Source organism: Ceratina calcarata, unplaced genomic scaffold (genome assembly GCF_001652005.2).
Source record: "Ceratina calcarata isolate Rehan_Ccalc_2016 unplaced genomic scaffold, ASM165200v1 scaffold235.2, whole genome shotgun sequence".
NCBI classification, from domain to species: domain Eukaryota; kingdom Metazoa; phylum Arthropoda; class Insecta; order Hymenoptera; family Apidae; genus Ceratina; species Ceratina calcarata.
In genome coordinates, this window is record NW_017145399.1 from 353,651 (window position 1) to 368,383 (window position 14,733).

Below are 14,733 nucleotides of genomic sequence, written 5' to 3' on the forward strand. Positions count from 1 at the left end.
AAAATACGGGATGCAGGACAGAAAGTAGGAAAAGTAAAAGCGAAACATACCACGCGTCGCGATCCGGGGCTTAACCGTCAACAAAAAGAGCATACATATAACATCTATTGTAAAAGAATGATAGAGGGATGAAAAAACAGCGTAGAGAAAGAAAAACTATTCAGCGGGCTGGGAAATTTAAGGAGATAAAAGAATACCATAAAATTACCCAGATGCATGAACGAGGGTAGTTAAATAGAGACGGAAAAAATTATATCCTAGGGGAGAGATTTTGAGAAAATATGTGCGGAAAGGAATTAAAATCTCATAAGATCGGGCATAAATGTTTAATAAAGCATAGAGAGAATGGAGTACTGAAATAATGCAGGAAATTCGCTTAGCAATTCCGATTTCACGTGTGCGCGATTAATTCTACGACTAATCCGAGTTAAACGTACAGCTGGAGGCAGCTAAAAACTTAATTCCCGGTGATGTATCTCCATTTCTAGAGTAGCGCAGTAATAGTAGCAACCATCAGGAACACCTAAACGCTCAGAGTTTCACTCCGCTTCGTTATCCTCCTGTCTTTTCTCTTAACGAGCAAAAGACTCTCCTGCAGCTGCACGGAACTGTGACTTCATTCAATTTGAATAGCGTCTGGTGTCCCTCTCTTCGATTCTAAGCGAGAGTATTCGACCGCGACGATACTATTTTTGTCAAAAAAAATTACGAAAATGTCACTGAACGCGATGTTCACGTAAAGTGAGTAAAAAAAGTATGACAGTTTTTATGAGACATAAAACCGAGAACAGTTTCAATTTGTTTTTTAAGCGTTATTAATGTGTTTCTCATTATCTTGTCAGTGGGGAAATATTTCCCAGGGGTAGTACAACGGAAAACCGTGCGAGCGATTTAAGAATGAAAATTTCTCAGTTCTCGTATAATGCGGCCACGTTTTTAACCGGAAATTACATCCACGCGACAGGTGGGTATTATCGCGACGAGTGACAGAAAATTTTCTTCCACCATGTTTCCCCCGTTTTAACGAAGCTTTGCTTTCGGTTCCAAGCGACGACTTGATGTAAGCAGGTCGCGAGAATAGAACGTAATCAACATGCGTGAAAATCTTATAAAACTAAGACTGTATTTCAACGTTTTATCATCCATTAGACATTCCTTTTTGAATTTATAGTTTCCCCTCGAAATTGTACTAATCGTTGCTCATAGTATTCACGAATCGTTATTCGCAATAAATCTGTAAACGCGCCTCGTTCTTGCCAAACGACAAAGGCGAACCGTGAAACAAGCATCCGCATACAATGAAAACAGCTACGAGTAACAAGAATTATGCCGCTTTCGGTCGTTAAATCAAGTATTCCGCGGCGAATATTTCCGTGCTTCCCGTCGCGGCATGCACAAAAGTTCCTCGGCTTCCTACCGAACCGACAATTTCGCCACGCGCAATCCTCGCCTCGTGGCGTACGAAATATTCCCGCGGCACGAAATTGAATCCCCGTCTCCCTGGGACGTTTATCGAGCTAGAAAATGGAAAATAAAAAATTCAACCGCGCCGACTGCTACCGCTGTGAGCTTTCCCGTCTCCGAGATAGCCGGAACGAGAACCCTTTCGCAGTACACAGAAAAACACTCCTGAAACGTGGCGGAACGCAACGCGAACAGACATTCGCTCCTAAAATGGAATTGTTTATCGTGTTTATGGGAGCGTACGCGTTGCCTCGACGATAATATTAACGCCAGTAAAACACATCGGAATCCCCGAACGTGCAAAACTCGAGCAACCCTCGAGCTAGGCTTAAATTCGGAAGTCATTGCAATGCAAATTGGAATGGAAAATAACGCGATATATTCATCACTTGTTGTTTGTTGTCCTCAATAGCGAATCAACGAAAATCTGCTCTTATCCTACGGGACACGTTCGTTGCCATCGAGATAATTAAGCACATACGGTCGATTACGAGATACGAGATAAAACGATCCGACGTCCTTTTCTTACGACTTTCTCGACGGAGTCGAGTTATTGGTGAAGGATAGAAAACAGAACGCGGAGGCACCGTAGTCATGGATACCGACCCCAGTTCTTCCCTTAATCTAAATCTTGTTTAATTAAAGTAATTTGAAAGTCGTTCGTACTGGTAAACTTTTACCCAGTTCCGATGATTCTCAGCCATCGGCTACTTGAAATCCACGACGACCAATGGTAAAACTGATACTGGACTTGAAAGGTATTACAGAATTGAGATAGATTGAATGCCGCCGAGATTTGGTCACAATATTTAATGCGTCCGGTGATTTGAAAGGAGTCAGATTGTATCGCCGGAGGCGGACTCGGCAAGTTTTGTAGAATTTTGAGTATCCCGGCTTGCAAGTAACCGCGACATCATTGTGCTCTGCCAAGTTTCCCACGACTGTGGGACCCACCGCGCGAGTAAATATGGAGTTTCGGTGCAAGAGTTTCGCGAGAAAATCGAAACTGCTTGCTCGCCACTTGCACTACTTCCTACGATTATTCATTGCTTCCCTGTTTCGCGCGGTTCAATCTGTTCCTAATGTTATAATATAATGGAAGTTTGTACACCGTTAAACTTTTCTGGAGATCATAGCCGCCCGTATTTGGAGTAAACGCGAAATCGCAGCTGGTGGCGATCGATTGAACGTTTCTCGAATAATTGATCACGCCTCCATCGATCCAATATTGGTCCTCAAATATTTGCCGAAAATTTCGTTCGCGACGCTTCTAAATGTTACTCGAGCGAACCTCAGCTTGTTTACGATATCCGCAATTAATTCATTGTTAATGCTCCATTTATTATTTTTTAAAACCAGGATAAACTCCGCGTCGACCAATTGTTTATTTCTTGTTGACTGATAAAGGTTCAAACTCTTGAATGTAATTTAATTAAAGCGAATTCACATTGAGTAACTTGATCGATGCAAAGCAACGAGAGCAAGGCAAACGAGAGTCATCAAACGCATTATATTCTTCGGAATAAAAGAACGAGGCTCATAAATTTAGCGCGGAAACAATATTATAAGTCAATCGAGGATACAAATATGTCAGCCATTTATCGAGACGTATGGAACTTTTGTAGTTGAACTACCATGACCGAAATTTCTGTTCCAGTTTCAAGCGCATGTAGGCAATAAACGAGCAGGGTGCACGAACAGCGCAAGGGAGAATGAGAGAGGAACACTGTAACTCCAGCGATGAAACGTCGTCGCCGAGGAACGATATATATTAAATTTAATCGCTTTTCTAAATCTCGATTCTCTGCGACGAAATCTCCCCGAGCTTTCCTCTTGGGTTTACGTTTACTTGTTATTTAGGAATTCGGTTCACGACCGATAGTATTTCATTTAATGACCAATTTATCGCTCGACTGTCTGCCTGTAGAATCACGGATTCGTTCGTCAGCTTTTAAAGTAATTTCACGAACCAAGCTTGAACTGCATGCTAAAAATTTCTAATTCTGATTAATAAATGAATGGAAACAAATGTTGGTATTTTTATTTCATGATTCTTGACCGAATGATCAATCCTAAGGGTGGGCATTTAAAATCGAGAGTAATCACCTCTTTCTTTGATAGTAGAAAGCGTAGGTGTTTGGAGAATTTCGTAGAATTTTCAATTGCTAATATGTCTGTACTGGCATCAAATTGTCAATGGAATGCCTAAGTCAAACATGGAAATTAGTATGGCACGAAACGCGATATCGTTTTATCGTTTCCACGACACATATTTGGGGGACTCAACGGATTAAATCGTTTCGCGGTTCGTTGAATTTCATTAATTAGGCATTTCGCGTGGTTCCCCGAGGGTACCGTAGCGGAAACCTGGCCTCGAGAAGTGGTTTCCATCGAATTTTCAACCTTGGGTTTTAACTCGAATTCTTCACCATTTCACGGACTATCCAGAAAGATAATAGGGATAGAATAGAATTTATGGCAGGTATCACTGTTGCGAAAAGTCGATTTATCACGCGTTGATTTATAAAGTGTGGAAATTCGGTTACAACGCATGATTTATTCTTGGGAATTTTAGAATTAATTACATCGGGAAGCTTTTGTAAATGAATTAATACTAGCGTGATTATGGTAAATTTAATTGTATCGCCTAGCGTAAGGATTGCGGTGGCAATCTAATTTAGCCATTACCGTATTTTCTCTACCTACTCAGAAATTTCATGGGTGTTAACAGTAAATTTAACCTCGTGCACCCTTCCAAGTCATAACCGTTACTATAATCATTCCTGGGGTTAATCAGACCTGAATTGAAATGAAGAAGCACAATTTCCATATGTATTTTAAGTTCTCTATATCTTAGGATTGTAATTATCATACTGGAACACGATTTCAAAAACTGGTGGTAAAATTATGTATGCGTATCTTCAATAAAAATTAAACATCGAAATGCAAATGATAGTAAATCGAATAAAACATATAATTTTGTTCAGTACTGGATAACACAGTTGACATAAAATTAGAGATAAACAGTATCACTCAATTGAAAATACTAATTTATTTCAGTTAGCGAAGAGATTTCAATTTTAGTGGAGCCGTAAAATTTTTTTTATCGAAATTCCGCCTCGATCTTCAGGGTCGGGCGACTCGTTCAATAGACGAAAGGATCTCGCAAGGATTCGCTATCTTCCACGAAGGATTAAGAGATCTCTGTCTAATTTTATGTATATATTCTATAACCCGGTGGCCTCTTTGCATTTTAACTCGGAGCGGTTCCCGTTCATTGAATTTTGACAGCCTTTTAGGATAGGGAGATTTCCGAATATTGTCGCTCCTTTTCAGCTTATTAACTTCTCCGCTTATCATGAAAAGAGCTATTATTTTCTATCCCTGGTATCGTACAGAGACAGGCATCGACTTAAGGATGTATTGGCTATAAAATCAATCCCAAAAGTGTATGCACTTTAGAAACTCATTTTTTAAAAAGAAATCAGACGTCGGAAGAACATTGCTAATAATCATACGTAACTCGTTAAATATCGAAATTAGAAGAGAAACAACTTCTATTTGAAGCATTTTTCGAAATTTAAAAAAAAAAAATTTTTCGTCATCGTCAATACTTAATTGGATATTTCCTTCTATACTTTTTAGCACGTAGCTATTTATTATTAGCATTATTCTTCCGACGACTGATTTCTCTTTAATTATAGGAAATGCGTTTTTCTAAAGTACATAAACTTTTGGGATTGACTATATAGCCAATACATCCTTAATTTGTTTGACTTTCTTACTCAGATAGATCGTTTATTAACCGAACTCGTTCGCATTTTATTATGCGTACAGTTAGATGCCGATTGTCTTCGCTTTTCTGACACGATGACGTTCTCCGAATGTAAACGCGCGCAAAACAGTGCAGACAGTAATTACCAGTTAGTAATCTCGATTGGAGGTTTCGATTTCTCAACCGGAAAATGCGCTGCTTTTTGCTCGTATTTTCACTCAGTCTATCGCTTTCAATTAGCCACGCGACGTTTAAATTACCCTCAGTTTAACCTAAATACTTCCGTAAGTGGAAAATCGACGACCAATAGATCCGAGTAATTTGCCGTTACCAATGTGAAAACGGAGCGTCCTTGTTTCCCACCGACCATTAACGCTCGTTACGATAAACACATATTTTTTATTCAAACTACCCGGCGGCAATTAAAAAGTAATTATAACAATGAACGAAGGAGAAAGAGATTTTCCGGCAGATACGAACTGCAAACGAAAATTTAATTAATTAAAATACGTAATTGGAACAGAATTAATATCTATACCTAACGAGTAAATATAATATGTCCCGTGACGAAAAATCGAGCGAATTTTGATACCATAATGCTATTTATGTTTATTCATTTTGTACTTTCATCGAATTATATTATTTCATACCATGGACTCTGTAAACAATTTCATATATTTTGCTAAATGTTTAAATTTAATCAAATATAATCATACGTTTGACTTATTACGGAGTTATACTACTGTGGAAGCAAAGTGGTCTAAGTAAGCCAAAAACTTCATGAAAAACGAACACCAATAGAAAACAGAAATCGAAATGAAGGAACCGAGCTGAGTCACATTTTCCTTTTTCCCTTCTCCGTTTTGTAATTTGGGTCACCGATGCGAAATCACCGCTGGATTTCGTTGCTTAGCACGAAGCAATCATTGAGCCAGCTTTATCAGCTATGCCGGCAGTCCTTCTTACGGAAGCTCGCGATTCGATGTGTTCTCGTCGCTGCCCGGAAGACTGCGGTTGGAACCGCGGAAAACCGCGGCCGCAACCGCGAATCACATTCGCGTTTCGCGAAATGCTTCTTTCCGTTTGCGGTTTATGGACACTTCGTTTTGGCCTGGGAATCCGTTACTTAAAAGCTTTTAAATCCTTTTTTAGAAACAGGAGACGAGGCGCTCGTTTTATTGGATGAGAGTGAGATGGATTGTCTTCCATTTTTTATTTCTCATTCGCCTTTTAATGTTGCTCTTTAGTTAGACGCGGGAACGTTATTGTTACCATCCGATCGAGAAAAAAATCGGTGGCGATGAATAAGGACGCCGTTTCTCAACGCAGACATTTTCCACGATTCACGCTCCTAATGGTCCGTTTTTCTTCTACCACGGACTGAATATGACGTGGCATAATGCGTTCTTAAGTGGACGACGATAAGAATCTTCGTTGAATAATTTATACCGTTGCTTCTTTCCCCGTCGGGACGAGATACGACCGGTTTCAAGACGTTTTCTCGAAAACTCAGATAAAAGCATCGACGGACCTCTGAATAAGATTAAAAATACGGAGAAACGTGTCTTACACTTTTTTCAAGCAATTCGCTTCCAGTGTCTAACGATAGCGTTCAGCTCTGACTAGTTAAGGTCTACGCCCGTTTCCTCTGTTGTCTCTTTTTAATGAAAATTCCTTGATTCGACAGCGGCTTCGAGAGGCAAGCTAATCGCTGGTGGTCGCCCGCGAGTTAATTAAGTTTATTCAGCGACGAGGTAATCCGCGTACACGGAAAATCGTCTTAATAACTAGCCGCGGTCAATTAAATTCAACATAGCCCGAGGGACTCATACTCAGGGCAATGCATATCATTAAAGTTTCCCACGATTAAATGAATAGAGCATTCGATTTTTTGTTTGGGATCTCTATTTCTAATGGCGAGATATTTATTCAAACAATAGAGTAGAATAAGAAAATTCTTTCTGGCGATTCGTATAATCGAAGAACACGTATAAAGAAAAGTAACTTTGAGACGTGTTGAGAAACAAGCGAGTGTCGATTAAGAGACGATATCGAATGGGTCTCGAAAGTTGGTGCCGAATAAGTTCTACTGACAGCAACTTCGGGGATAACTTGCTGTAACGAGCTATTCCAAAAAGTTGCAACTAAGAAATCTTATTATATTGTTTCACATACCACCGGCGAATGAATGAGAACTTTAACGTCGACGTAATCGTCGTGTCAATCGCAATTAACAAGGCTATAGGGCAAGCAAAACTGGTTGCCGAAGTTTCCCGATTTCGTCCCGGCTCTGCTCGGCGGCGCGTCGACAAACAGCGTTGAACTCGAAAAACGAGATAATCCACGAAATCTCGTTCCGTATTTCGCGTTTCGTGGGCGCAGAAACTCTTTTCCTCGCGCACACCGCCCGAAATAGGAATTACCTCCTATTCGGGTAGCGGTTTTTCCGGCATAACGCCGCCCTGCGGCGCGGCGACTTTTTCCAGCCGAGCTGGTTGCCGGCGTACAATCGGCAAAGGCCATTGTGCCTTGCATATTGTGCGAGTCCCACCGCGCGAGGCCTCTAATCTGCATACGAATGAAATCCGTTAGCCTCGAAAGCAACCTCTGGCAAGGGAAAAGAAAGAAGGCCTGCTTGTTCTGTCTATGCGCGCCACCGATTTATACAACCGGATACTATTTTTCAAATTTCTCTACAGAGATAATAATTAATGCAAAATCGCTGTCTGTAGGATCAAACAAGTTTCGTCTGGAAATGGCGAAGTTTCGAGCAGATTGATTCGTTTGTCATTCCTTTTCTTTTTCTCATTTCTACATCTCTCGTTGCCTGTGCTTCTTTCATCCCTCATGGAACGTATACCCTATCCGGATTACAGAGATCGCTGGTCGCAGATTCATCCCGCTGTTTCTACCACTCTTCACCTTCCGTATATCTGTGAAAAGCCGTTGCACCGACGAGTGGCTCTCGTCGCGTGTTCGTAACGAATTATGCTCGATGGATCTCCTCGATTCGTCTCGCACTCTTGGACTTTCCGGCTGAAGAGTGACACTCCTAATTGCACTTCGTACCGTCAAGGGTAATTTTCCTACCTCTCTTTTAACGTAGAGATCGAGCAAGTGAGAAGTATTTTCATTTATGACTTGTTCATTTGTTTATACGAAATGATTTTCCACTCGTGAATATTATTTTGTGATAGAAGAATTTCACAAAATATTATTCATTTTTATTTAAGATTCAAAGATACTGGCTTCTAAAGAGCATCATTTTTTTGTCGCCACCATCGCTGTCTCTCTCACATTTCGATCCAGTTACAGACTTATTCCAAACTACAAATCCGTCTAGACATCTTGAAAAGAGGTCCCAGGAAATAGCACTTTGACTCTAAGAAGAGGGAAACTCTGGGATTTTCCGGGAATTCGTGTGTAAATTTCTGCATTTAAATTGTATTAAGAGAATTTTGAGAATCGCAGGATGTGTGCCTTGATCGGAGCGAAAGTTTGCTCATAAAGAACTTCGCGAATAGTTTCCTCTTTAATTCTTTAAAATACTCAAAGCACTGTTTTCGAAGACGCAAGGAGGAAATATTCGGTGACGTGACCTGAGTTTATGAAGGATTTCGTTGACGCGGAACGTAAAATTTGAAATGGTAAGCAAGACCCGTTTGGAATAACAATATAATTTTATGAAGAATAAAAGAAAGTAAAGTACCGTGGACAGAGATAACGCCAGAGACACGTGATATCCATGGAAAATCCTTAAATCGAAGGTAATAAAGTGGATTGACGAGACGTGGATCCGGTCGAACTTCCTCCGGCAGCGTCGCCGTGGGGTGAAGAAGGGAAGGCTAGAGTCTGGCGAAGTTCTTCCCTAACTATCGTCAGCGAGATGCTTGTCGATAACCGTGGAGACATTGTTTCGGCGACCCGATTCGCATCACTCGAGAAACGCCGGTGTCGCAGCGCAATGATGAAACCGTCCTAGTTGGTCCGGCTGCTGCACGAGAGACTCGCTCGCGCCCGCGTTTCCGGATCGGGACTCCAGCTCGAAACGTGCCTGGACTCGATTATTTCAGGGCCAGGATACGCCGAGGCAAATTACCGAAAAGGTTTGGCACTGCGAGACTATCCCTCTTCCACGGTGGCGGCGTTCACGGGCCAACTTCATCGACGTTTCTCTGCGGACCGTGGTCGTCGCAAACGTGAAGGAAATTTCAGATGATCCGGTTGATTATTACCGGATCAACCGAATCGAACGAGCGTGCCAAATATTATTCGATTGGCAGACTTGATTGATCGCGGACAATCTTTTTTTCTCATCTTTTAATCGGTTCTTTTTACCCCAATTCGCTTTTGATCGTGGCCACTATTGATATTGAGGAAATTTATAGAGCATAACATTTTTATCGCGGATTTATAGCGAACACAAATTATAGTTTTGTACGGGAATGTATGTAAAATACGGTTCGAACGATAAATCAGGATTTTAATGCTTTTTGATCGGTGTAGAATATTGAATTTATATTGAAATATTCGGAGCATTATCATTATACTAATTTATAGCCTGGCGAAACATTCAAAACAATACGAGGTCGATAGTCTTAAACTGAGTCAGCTAAAGTAAACTTCAATTATTTTCTATATTAAGAATTGAACTTCTATGGGAAAGAAATATCAAGAGTATAAGAAAAGTTATTTACACCTACGTATATCTATTCTAGTCACCTACATTTCGAGATTTCAAAGAACATAATTCACGTATCATTTCGAGAATTTGATTTTTCTAAATGCTTCACTAGAAACCCTACGAAGGATACGTCGCGTCTCCGTAAAAATTAAGGGAATCGTACATCTTACTCCTACATGAATATATGCAAAATATTAGCGGTTTGATTCCATTTGTAGTCTAGAAGCCAAATCTTCTACATGTATAAGCAAACAGAAGCCACAAATCAAGCCCTTGGCGCTCTCGTTTCGCCTCCCGTTATTCTGACCTATATTTATCTTGGAAATATCTCTCAAAGGAATTCAAAAATTATATTTGCCACTGCCGTCAATAATATGTAAGATTGACCGTACTTTAAAAATATGCACAGAATTATATGAGCATGTGACACTTTTTTATGAGCGCCTATTAGTAAATTGACATCGATACGAACCTTCTCAGTGACATTTACGTCCGTTTCTCCTCAAGTCAGGTCCACTGAGGCCGGGATATCGGTGGCACTGTTACGCGTTATAAACTCTGTTTGTTCATCGCTGGGATACACTTCACTAACGAACGTACCGCGCTCCATCGCGGCGTGTAATCGTCTGTCAGAGTTCACCAATGACGGTTCGCTCATGTTTAATGTTGCGTTTTTACCGTTCATCGCGTTCGATCGAACGGAGGGACTAGCGTAGACGAAGACCCGATCAGACCATGTCCACGTCCCGAACCCGTTTAATCTCACGGGAATCTCGACGTTCACCGTTTACGGTTTCCAATCAGGATCACCTGTGTTGTTGCTGAGAGATCTCGATTTGCGATTCTTCCCTTTCTCTAGGACGCGTGTAAAGTTGCGAAAACTAAAACCTCGCGAAATCCGTTCCAACGTGGCACCGCGGATCGATTCGCGTTCTCCTTCGTTTTTCTTCCCCGTTCGGTTTTATCAGGTTTCAATGCCAGCTCGTCTACGCTTCTTCGATTCGCCTCGAACCCGTGTGGTTACTGCTCGTCCTTGTAAATATTTTACAATTTTATCGATTCGCGCGGTGCTCGGCGCACGACAACACGTCCGCGCCTTTCTGCCACGCGAAGATTTCACTCGCGGAACGAAACACTCGCGTCTCTTCCTCTTCGGGTTGTTCGCCCCTTTCTGAAATCGTTTCGAGACGTGTCCGCGGTTAACGCAATTCTCGAGTTTAGGCAGTCGACTACTGATCTCCTTGCCTCTCGTTTTCGCGGGAACGGTGAAAGTACGTCGAAGATCAATCGAGTGGTATAGCATGTGCTCGAGTCAGTGCGAAACCTGACGTTGTTCGATGCAACAGTGGACAATTTTACGTTCACGAGAATCATCTAACCGAGTGCCAAAGGAATTAATTAATTAATTGTATCATCAAAAACCACGACTAAATCGGATAATTAGATTTACATAAAAACTTGCTAATCTTTGCTATATTTAAAAAGATTCCTATGGTAATCGCAATAACGGTGAAAAAATTTCTAACCACTTGCTTCAAAGAACTTATTCAACGAGACCTTCGTCCGCTGGTGAAGAGCAAGTAAAAACTTTGCCGCCTTTCGCCATACAAAAAGCGTAAAATACAAACGGTAGGAAATAAAGGAGAACCGTAAAAGAGACGTAACGGCGTAACCCTTTGATAACACGAGACAAAGTGGACAATGCGTCTGCACCAATTTTTTCTTTTTTGCAATGTGTCTTTCTCAATTTAATTTGCCTGATTGCTATGGAAAATAAGAATTTTCGAATTGTTGTTCGCACTTCCCCTCGCGAGGACAAAGTTTGTAAGGACAAAGTTTCGCTTTCGATGCGACCGTTTCCTGTACATCCTCCATCGTGGACGAACAGAGAATTGCGTAATCCGGATACAAATTGCCTCCCATCGTGTCTGTTCTTTTTTCGTGCGAATCGAAGATCCGCTTTTATCGCGCGTAAACACATTTGCAACGTGCCACGCGCTTTGGTCAGAAGATCCCACGGATTAAAAGGAAGCCGCTTTTAAAATGTGCAGTCACGTTCGATGAAACATTTACATCGTTCGGAATCGTTGTTTGCGCATCTGGAATTATAATCTTTTTCACGGCGTTGCCTCTTTCGTCCCGCGCGCGCACTCCCCGAAAATGTAACTCCGCCAATCCCGCGTTCGGTAAATATTTTTCTTTTTTCCTATTTTCGCGAACGAAAAACCGTGCAACGTTCGCTTGTTTCAAAGCGAGCGAATTCCGAACGAAAAACTCAAACGGAAACGGCTTACGCGAAAAAGTTTCATTTAAGCGAAACATAAGGGCAAACGTTGACAAAAGGTTCGGCCGACAATTGTGCACGACAAGGAAAAGAGTAAATACGTTTAAACAACGAGTTGAGGGCCACGGTCTTAAAACTATACCCGCGGTGTAAAAAATTTAAGAGTGCCAGGGTTGTGAGCTCGGTCTTGATTCTTACACGTATACATAAAGGCAGGTTACCATAATTTTATACTATACCTTAATCAGGTCACCCTGACATTCTTTAGATTCGTACGGAATCATTTATTTTAAATAGCCATAAGTCACTCGAACACTAGAATAAAAAAACTCGTCTAATCATCTTCCATTATTCTCGTATTCATTCAGGTTTTCCCATAGAGAGTGTCTGTTTTTAGAATCCATTGAATTAGGACGAGGGAAACGTGCCGCGCAAACGAATCGCAAAAGTATATATTTTACATATCAGGTGTCTATGTAATTTTCTAGTCAATTTAATCTTATCAAGTTTAATTAACAGAGCGGCACTCGGTAACCGAATTCACTAAGTGTACCGGGAATTTAATCGTAAATCACGCCAGGAAACGTATCGATGAAAACGGGAAAAAAGTAGAGAGCGATAAATTTTTCGTCGAACCGATCTTCTATCGAGCTTCGTCTCTCCGTTTCTCACACTGTTTTTTCCTATCCGGGCTCGATTAAATTATCCCGAGCGTTTTTCACCGTGAAATAATATTTCAACTGTGCGGCGGCGAAATCTCAGCGTGGAATAATGGATGACACTTGGAACAATCAATTCCTCGTACGCAAAGGTGAAGGTACCTACGTAGAAAAAAAACGTCCGTTTGAATATTTTATCAGCCGCACAAATTTTCACTGACAACCCCTTCGATCCGCTTCTTCTACTTGTCGTCGATTTTTATAGCCCAATCGCTTTTCATTCGTTAGCTAAATGCCGTTGTCTTTTGGTCCCGTCCCGTGTTCGGGAAAATAAAACGACAATATAACGAAGTCTATCGATTTCGCGTCTCGCGGTGTGTAAGTACCATTGAAAGAAGCTTTTAACCCTGAACGGAGACGAGGAATTACCGATATACGTGTCAGAGAGAGTTACTTTAGTATTTTCCGAGGCGAGCGCATCGCAGGCATTTTAAGGAGGCAGAGTTTAAGTTTGCTTGTTCATCGAACGTCGCCGGCTGCAGCGGCGGCGGGAAACAAACGAAAGCACTCGTTGGAAAAAGTCAGAGTTCAACGAGAGAGTGCACTCTCCCTTTCTCTACATTTTCATCTGTGTATAATATGCGGCACATCGCAGTGTGTCGTGAGAGAAATTTTTTTCGTCTAGCTCGCCTACTTCGCTCTGCTCCGGCTGAGCAAATTAAATTGTCCCTCGCAGGCAACGTAGCCTCTGGATTTCCTTGGATTTTTCACGGTACAATTTCGCGCAAGCAGGAAATGAAACGTTTATAACGTAAGTGACCGGATTTCGTCAAGTTGATGACACTACGCGTACATAAATATTTGTTACTGACAAAATGATTATTCGTGTATCAAGAGGAACGTCGGGCTCGTCGACTGAGCACAGATCCGATCGATTAATTTTCGTAACGATACGTCGCGGCGCGTGTTGATCTCCGCGTTTGAATCGTGATTCCTCGGAGCTTTATTTTAAGTGGTCGACAGGACGACGACGTTCGGAGGCTGAATTTAAACGGACGACCGACCTTGATTGCGCTTTAAATCAATTGAACCGTGTGCCGCCGAATGGCGGACATCGAGCGACTGGTATTTTTCCGGCCTAGCCGGAATAATATTAAACTTGATCACTAGCGTACTACATATTTCTGATACATCGAATTTCAATAGAAAACGTTTTAAGAAATTTTGATCTAAATTCAATTGCCTCGACTATAATTTTATTAAACGACGTTTAAATTCAATAAAGTTGAAAACTTCCGTATTTTAATTTTAGGAAGCTGCAGGGTTTCAGTACTTGTCTCGCAGGAGTTTTGTTACTCGTCACGAATTTGTCGGAGCAAAATCTTGGCCGTTCCTCGAGGTAGCTTATAGCCAAGCAGACTTGTCGTGACACTGAGGATGAAGTAAACGGTACTTCAGAGGGAAACTGAGTTTGTCTAAAATGTAGTTCACTGGAGAGAAAGATATCGAAGTGCATTAGAATATCACCTCCAACAGGAGTTCCTCTATCCTTCATCCTTGAAATAGGAAAACTACAAAATGTACGATAGAAAGAGTTTAATTTACGAAAATGTTAATAATCGTGGATTAAAAGAAGATCGGAATACATGAGATTCATTCGATTGTGACATTACAGAGTAATTGAACGGCGAGCAGTATATGAAATTTTTCGATCGGAAACTACGCGAGGACGGATATCTATAAACCGATATTATTGAAGGGTGACAGTGAAATGTTAGCTAATTGAAAACAGTTATTTATTTAGCGTGACTTATCCCATCTGCCATCGATTATTCAAACGACGAGTGATCTTGACTTTCCTCGCCCG

General features: G+C 41.3%; 1 protein-coding gene across 6 annotated transcripts in view; it reads right to left on the reverse strand.

Annotated features, from left to right (window-relative positions):
• SK (small conductance calcium-activated potassium channel) overlaps positions 1 to 14,733 on the reverse strand; it is a 140,201-nt gene that overhangs the window by 47,762 nt on the left and 77,706 nt on the right. For 3 of the 6 annotated variants that reach the window (XM_026811700.1, XM_026811701.1, XM_026811702.1), the window contains exon 2: positions 10,396 to 11,094. The exons of the other annotated variants lie outside the window; for them this stretch is intronic. The gene's annotated coding sequence lies outside the window, so the exon portion shown is untranslated. The remainder of the gene's footprint in view (positions 1 to 10,395; positions 11,095 to 14,733) is intronic. 6 annotated transcript variants of the gene reach the window in all.